Consider the following 8,514-nt stretch of genomic DNA (forward strand, 5'->3'; position numbering starts at 1 on the left):
AAAAGTGTTCAAGGAAAGTTTTGAACTGGAAGCACTTCCACCAACCATGGCACAAGGAGTCATTACATTAATACCCAAACCCAATAAAGATCGAGAATGTCTAGAAAATTGGAGGCCAATCACCCTTTTAAATAACGATTATAAAATGTTAGCTTTAGTTTTAGCACAAAGAATGAAAAATGTACTTATTATTATTATTGATGAATCGCAGTCAGGTTTTATGGGCCAACGTCAAATTACAAATAATATAAGATTAGTTTTAGATCTGTTAGATTACGAGGATCGCGTCCCTAATGACAGTTTCATGCTTTTCTTAGACTTCTACAAAGCCTTTGATTCGCTTGAGCATAAGTTTATATTTCAAGCTCTTACCAAATTTGGGTTTGGAGATCACTTTTGTAGAGCCATCAGAACACTATATAATAATAATAACAGTGCTATTAAATTAAAATTTGGAACCTCACTGTCACGCTCGGAGACGGCGAGCAGGGAAGCAGGCGAATGGCAGCCAGAACTTCGGGTATACGTGGGTTTATTGCACGACAGACGGACAATACTCAACAATACAACAATGACTGATCTGGGGATGACTGACTCTGACAAGGACTAAATACACTAGACAAGCTGCGGGAAACGAGCAACAGGTGAGATCCATCAGGGAAGAACACGAGGTAATGAGGGGGGCATGGCACACATCGGGATCGTACGGAGCAGGGTGTGACAGAACCCCCCCCCAAAGGCGCGCACACCGGGCGCGCCAGAGGAGAGGCGACGGACGAGACGAACCGGGAAAACAGGACCTGGAAAACAAAACGTAAAAACATCAACGGAGAACCGGCAACAAGACAGACACAGAACAGGAACAAGGACGAAAAGAAAGACAGGACCCGACAAAGGACGGGGAACGCGGACAGACAAACCAAGAAGGGAGACACCGAGGGAACACCCACAGGCGACACGAAGGGGCTAGGAGTGAACAGAGGAGACACAGAGGGCAGAGGAGCAGAGACAGGAGGCAGAAAGGGAAAGGGAGGAGGAAAAAGGGGAGCCCGAGGGAGCCCAGGCGGGCGACGGGCAGCGGCCGGAGGGGAGAGGGAGGAGGGAGCAGGAGGGGCCCACCCAGGGGCCAAGGGAACGGGACGAGGGAGTGACGGAGGGGACACCTTACGGGACACCGAAAGGCGGGGTCCTGGGGGGCGTTGGCCTTGCCGGGGTAAGGGCGAGGGAGTCAGGAGGGAGGACACAAGCGGGGCAGCCGGAGCCTCGGGCGTGGCCGCAGGCGGGGCAGCCAGAGCCGCGGGCGTGGCCGCAGGCGTGGCCGCCAGAGCCGCGGGCGTGGCCGCAGGCGGGGACTCCAGAGCCGTGGGCGTGGCCGCAGGCGGGGCCGCCAGGGCCGCGGGCAGGACGGGAGAGGCGGCCTCAGGCAGGGCCGCGGGCAGGACGGGAGAGGCGGCCTCAGGCAGGGCCGCGGGCAGGACGGGAGAGGCGGCCTCGAACGGGGCCGCGGGCAGGACGGGAGAGGCGGCCTCAGGCAGGGCCGCGGGCAGGACGGGAGAGGCGGCCTCAAACGGGGCCGCGGGCGTGTGGCCAGCAGGAGGCGCCTCGGCGGGCACCTCAGGCAGAGCGGAGGCAGCTGTAGGCGTGCGACCAGCAGGGGCCGCAAGGGCAGGCGCCTCGGGCGTACGGTCAGCAGGGGGCGCCTCGGCGGGCGCCGCCAGCACGTGACCAGCAAGGAGCGCCACAGCGGGCGCCGCCTTCACACGGCCAGCAGGGGGCGCAACCGCAGCCACCTCAGGCAGTTCAGGTGCCGGCAGGACAGGCGAGATGGGCAGTTCAGGTGCCGGCAGGACAGGCGAGACGGGCAGTTCAGGTGCCGGCAGGACAGGCGAGACGGGCAGTTCAGGTGCCGGCAGGACAGGCGAGAACGGCAGTTCAGGTGCCGGCAGGACAGGCGAGAACGGCAGTTCAGGTGCCGGCAGGACAGGCGAGACGGGCAGTTCAGGTGCCGGCAGGACAGGCGAGACGGGCAGTTCAGGTGCCGGCAGGACGGGCGCCGCCGTCACGTGGCCAGCAAGGGGCACCTCGGAGGGCACCTTGGGTGTGCGGCCAGCAGGGGGCGCCTCGTCGGGCGCTGCAGTCACTTGGCCAGCAGGGGGCGCCGCCATCACACGGCCAGCAGGGGGCGTCGCAGCGGGCGCCGCAGCCAGAGTGGTGGCAGTTGCAGGGACTGCAGGCAGAGCAGGCAGGACAGGCGGGTCAAGCAGAGCTGCTGGCAGCATGGCAGCAGCAGGCGGTGCCGCGGCCAGAGCGGCAGCGGCAGCAGGCAGCGCAGCCGCGGGCAGAGAGGCGGCAGCTGCAACAGGTGGTGCCGCGGGCAGAGCGGCGGCAACAGCAGCAGCAGGCGGTGCCGCGGGCAGAGCGGCGGCAACAGCAGCAGGCAGTGCCGCGGGCAGGTCCGGAGCAGGCAGTGCGGCCGGTAGGTTCGGCACGGGCGGCAGGAGGGGCGCCGAGCGCGTTGACGCTGCCCCTTTAAGGGCTCTCGGGACCCGGGGAATGCCGTCCCGCACCGCGCGGATACCTCCGAGGCCCAGACGTTCCGGCCGATAGAAGTACGCCTCCAGTGGAGGCGGCGTCTCCGGTTGGGAGCTGGCCAGGCTGGTAGTGGCGGTGTCATCCCAGGCGGGGAGGAGAGAGCAGGCTCCCAGGAAGAGCGATGGAGTCTCTTCCTGCTGCTTCTCCCCTCGCTCGGGGAGCCGGCGCTGTAGCCGACGGAGGCATTTCCGGGCTTTGGTTAGCGGGTAGTCCTGCCCCGACGGGCGCTCCTTCTGGAGCAGGTCCCGGCCCCGGCTAGCCAGCTCCAGGGCTACCGGGTCTTCCTGGACCTCGGGCTGGGATTGCCAGTACACGAAGGCTTGCAGCAGTCCGAGCCGGTGGTGCTCGGACTGCTGCTTCGTGCTTTCGGGGAGATCAGTCATTCTGTCATGCTCGGAGACGGCGAGCAGGGAAGCAGGCGAATGGCAGCCAGAACTTCGGGTATACGTGGGTTTATTGCACGACAGACGGACAATACTCGACAATACAACAATGACTGATCTGGGGATGACTGACTCTGACAAGGACTAAATACACTAGACAAGCTGCGGGAAACGAGCAACAGGTGAGATCCATCAGGGAAGAACACGAGGTAATGAGGGGGGCATGGCACACATCGGGATCGTACGGAGCAGGGTGTGACACTCACCAAGATTTAGTTTGTCACGTGGTGTAAGACAAGGCTGTCCTATATCTCCATATTTATTCTTACTTGCCTCTCAGTTTTTAGCCCTGCAAATTTCCAGTAATAATGTACAAGGTATTTCAGTTGATGATAGACAAATTCTAATTAGCCAGCTGGCTGACGACACTACTCTGTTTCTGAATGACGCGTCCCAAATCCCTTTAGCTTTGCAATTGATCGAGTCCTTTTCTAGAGCTTCAGGTCTCTGTCTAAACATCAACAAATGTGAGTTAATGTCAATTAAACACTGTGAAATTCCCTCTATTTGCAACATCCCTGTGAAAAATCAATTTACATACTTAGGTATTGTCATTAATAAAGACCAAAAAACAAGATGTAAACTAAATTTTGACCCTGCAAAGAGATTTATCGATAAGAGGAAGAATTTTACTTTCTAAAGCTGAAGGATTGTCTCGACTGACTTATGCTGCTCTTTCCTTGGAGGTTGACAAAGGAACTTTAAAAAAATTTGACAGCATGTTAAACAACTTTGTTTGGAAAAACAAAATTCATTATATTAGGAAATCAGTAATAATGAATCCAATAAAACAAGGGAGACTGGATTTTTTGGATTTTGCTACCTTAAACAACACTTTTAAGATTAACTGGCTTAAGAATTTTCTTAAAAATCCCTCTTCCCTTTGGAATATTATTCCCAATTATATTTTCTCTAAAGTTGGTGGCCTGAATTTTCTTTTACTCTGTAATTATAATGTCTCAAAAATCCCTATCAAACTTTCTAATTTCCATAAGCAGATGCTCTTGTCCTGGTCCCTCATATTCAAACACAACTTCTCTCCGCACAAATACTGGTTATGGAACAATAAGGATATTCTTTACAAGAATAAATCACTTTTCTTCAAAAATTGGTTTGAAAACAACCTTCTTTTAGTTGGACAACTTTTTAATTCACAAGGCAGACTTTATAATTATTCAGATTTTTTACAGAAATAGAATATTCCTGTACCTGCTGTTGAATATGCGATTGTTCTCAATGCCATTCCCTCTGGTGTGTCTTTTCTGTTGCAAGGTGCTACATCTCCATGGCCGTGTTCTTTCTCTCTGAATGTTACTGACACAGTGATTGGAGGCGTTTGCTTTTCTGTAGATCGTCAGAAAAATAACTATAAAATCAGAGCTCTCTTCCAGGCTGAAGTAACAACAATTCCCTACGTAATACCGTATTGGAATAATATTGTGGAGAATATACCTTGGGAGAAAGTATAGACCTTGCCTCATAAGTATCTGCTTACCAATAAAGTAAAAGAAATGACATTTAAACTGATTCACAAATGTTACCCGACTAAAGTCTTTCTTAGGAAATATAAGCCTGACATTGAAGTGAACTGCAGTTTTTGTCATTCTTTTGAAGAAGACTTCATTCATTTGTTTTGGCAATGTACCCACACAGAGAAACTTTGGTCAGGTTTTTTGGTGTTTATTCAATCTTATTTAGTAAGTGACTTCTCATTTTGTTTTAAAGATGCTTTCTTCGATTTATTTTAATATTCTATGGAGAATACAGAAAAATATTACATAATTAATTTGTGTTTTCTGTTAGCTAAATTTCACATTCATAAACAAAAGTTTACTGGCTCTAAACCTCTTTTTTCTTTGTTTAAAGTAGATTTGGATTGGTATGTTGGAACTATCCAAAGCTCTGCTAATTTGAAAGCTATGAAAACTGTATCTCTGTATTCATATTTTATTACCTTTTTTTTTTTCCTTTTTGTTTATTTAATTTGGTCTGTAATTGTACTGTTTTAATGTTTTGGACATCTGTCATGTTTAATAAAAAAAAAAAGAAAAAAAAGAACACAATGAACCGGTCACTGAGAATGAATGACGCAACCGACTGGCTAAGCTGATTCTAGCGCCGAGGTGGTTAAAATGGTACGGTCCACATTAGGGGTGTTTGAAATCGTTTTACATTAAATTTTCCTACAAGGTGAGGTTATCTTTTTTTTTTTTTTACAACAAAAGAAAAATGTTAAGACTTTACATACTGTAATTTAGATCCTTGCAATGTTGAAACTGGTGTCTGGTATCAATAAGTATCAGTTTGCTAAAGTTAAATGGTAAGTCAATGAAAAAGTGGAATCTATCAATCAGAATTGTGGAGCTCAGGAACATACTTACACTGACATTTTGACAATACATCTAAACACTTTGACTCTCGTGGTTAAAACGATGCTGATTGTACTTTTTATGGTTGTGGCAGTGACTAGTTCATTATGGAATTATTTGCTTTTGGGAAAGGAGTTAATTGTTTTGGATCAGTTACACACTTTTGCAGCTAAACCATAATGTTCTACTATATGCATGAACTGTTTTGAGAAATGCTCATATAGTCTTGAGAATGTTAAGTATGTATCATGAAATGTGCCAGACCCAGATAGCATACGAATGTGGGCCACTTTAGGCAGTTATGCGGCACTGCTGGTCTTCCTTCGGCCCAGACAAAATGGATGTGAGCCTGAAGTGACCCACCTGTACAATAGCAAATGTGGGCCAAAGATCCCAAATCATATATGGGCCGTTTAAGGCAAAGATGCGGCACTTATGGCAAAATGTAATCTGAATGTGAACCTAATGTGGCCCATGTGGTAAATGCTAAATTTGACCCAAATGTCAGAGGACAAATGTGGGCCACGTTTGGCAAACATGTGGCATAGTCGTTTAAGGGTATTCTGGGTCTAAACCCAAAGTGGCCCACATGTGTAGTTGCAAATGTGGTCCAATTATTATAAAACATATGTGGGCCAGTTTTGATACGATTTGGCAAAGTAAGCTCTGGCTAATGTGGCTGTGAGCCTAAAGTGGCCCAGAGAAGATATGGCAAATATGGCCCAGTAATCCTAACACATATGTGGGCCACTTTTGGCAAACATTCGGCAAAGTAAGCTCTGGCTAATGTGGCTGTGAGCCTAAAGTGGCCCAGAGAAGATATGGCAAATATGGCCCAGTAATCTTAACACATATGTGGGCCACTTTTGGCAAACATTCGGCAAAGTAAGCTCTGGCTAATGTGGATGTGAGCCTAAAGTGGCCCAGAGAAGATATGGCAAATATGGCCCAGTAATCTTAACACATATGTGGGCCACTTTTGGCAAATATTCGGCAAAGTAAGCTCTGGCTAATGTGGATGTGAGCCTAAAGTGGCCCAGAGAAGATATGGCAAATATGGCCCAGTAATCTTAATACATATGTGGGCCACTTTTGGCAGACATTCGGCAAAGTAAGCTCTGGCTAATGTGGATGTGAGCCTAAAGTGGCCCAGAGAAGATATGGCAAATATGGCCCAGTAATCTTAATACATATGTGGGCCACTTTTGGCAAACATTCGGCAAAGTAAGCTCTGGCTAATGTGGATGTGAGCCTAAAGTGGCCCAGAGAAGATATGGCAAATATGGCCCAGTAATCTTAATACATATGTGGGCCACTTTTGGCAGACATTCGGCAAAGTAAGCTCTGGCTAATGTGGATGTGAGCCTAAAGTGGCCCAGAGAAGATATGGCAAATATGGCCCAGTAATCTTAATACATATGTGGGCCACTTTTGGCAAACATTCGGCAAAGTAAGCTCTGGCTAATGTGGATGTGAGCCTAAAGTGGCCCAGAGAAGATATGGCAAATATGGCCCAGTAATCTTAATACATATGTGGGCCACTTTTGGCAAACATTCGGCAAAGTAAGCTCTGGCTAATGTGGCTGTGAGCCTAAAGTGGCCCAGAGAAGATATGGCAAATATGGCCCAGTAATCTTAACACATATGTGGGCCACTTTTGGCAAACATTCGGCAAAGTAAGCTCTGGCTAATGTGGATGTGAGCCTAAAGTGGCCCAGAGAAGATATGGCAAATATGGCCCAGTAATCTTAACACATATGTGAGCCACTTTTGGCAAATATTCGGCAAAGTAAGCTCTGGCTAATGTGGATGTGAGCCTAAAGTGGCCCAGAGAAGATATGGCAAATATGGCCCAGTAATCTTAATACATATGTGGGCCACTTTTGGCAAACATTCGGCAAAGTAAGCTCTGGCTAATGTGGATGTGAGCCTAAAGTGGCCCAGAGAAGATATGGCAAATATGGCCCAGTAATCTTAATACATATGTGGGCCACTTTTGGCAAACATTCGGCAAAGTAAGCTCTGGCTAATGTGGCTGTGAGCCTAAAGTGGCCCAGAGAAGATATGCCAAATATGGCCCAGTAATCTTAACACATATGTGGGCCACTTTTGGCAAATATTCGGCAAAGTAAGCTCTGGCTAATGTGGATGTGAGCCTAAAGTGGCCCAGAGAAGATATGGCAAATATGGCCCAGTAATCTTAACACATATGTGGGCCACTTTTGGCAAATATTCGGCACTGTAAGCTCTGGCTAATGTGGCTGTCTGCCTAAAGTGGCCCAGAGGAGATAGGGCAAATGTGGCCCTGTTATCTTAAGACATATGTGAGCCACTTTAGGCACATATTCTACACAGTAAACTCTGAATAATGTGGCTGTGAGCCTAAAGTGGCCCAGATGAGATATGGCAAATGTGGACCACTCATTACAAAACATAAGTGGGCCAGTTTTAGATAAGATTCGGAGAGTATCTCTCACTAACGACGATGAAGTAAGGTGGCTGAGGTAAGATATGGCACATATGGAAATATTATCTTAAAACATAAAATATGTCACTTTTGGTAAAGATACAGTACAGTGATCATTTGATAATTATAGGGGTTAAACCTACCATAGCCCACATGACAGATATGGGTAGTAATATAAATTTAGGCAAAATTTCCAAAAAGTGAGCACAGTGATTAATTATGGTGTAAGCCTAACATAGGCATCAATTGGTATGGGCCAAATATCATTAAATGGATGACAGACACTTCTTGCAATGACTTTTGACACTAGCCAGATGTATGGTATATAATTAGAAATGTTTGAAATAGCAAATATGTCCTGAATGTTTATATAAATTTTTTATTACAGCATTAAGGTAATATGCATCCAATTGAATCAGCTTCACGGATCATGTTGCCAGCTTTACCCGGTCAGATTCATCCTTTAAAACATTGGGATCAGAAGATTCTGTAGCCATATTTAACAATTGGCTAAAAGCACACCTGACCCATTAACACAGATCTCTATTTCTTTTTCAATCCTTTTTTCTATTCTATAAAACAAATTTGTTTAGGCTAAATGAAACCAGTTTTATTGCACTTACGTATTGTTGACCTATTGTTT

The sequence above is a fragment of the Paramormyrops kingsleyae genome, chromosome 4 (assembly GCF_048594095.1).
Source record: "Paramormyrops kingsleyae isolate MSU_618 chromosome 4, PKINGS_0.4, whole genome shotgun sequence".
NCBI lineage: Eukaryota > Metazoa > Chordata > Actinopteri > Osteoglossiformes > Mormyridae > Paramormyrops > Paramormyrops kingsleyae.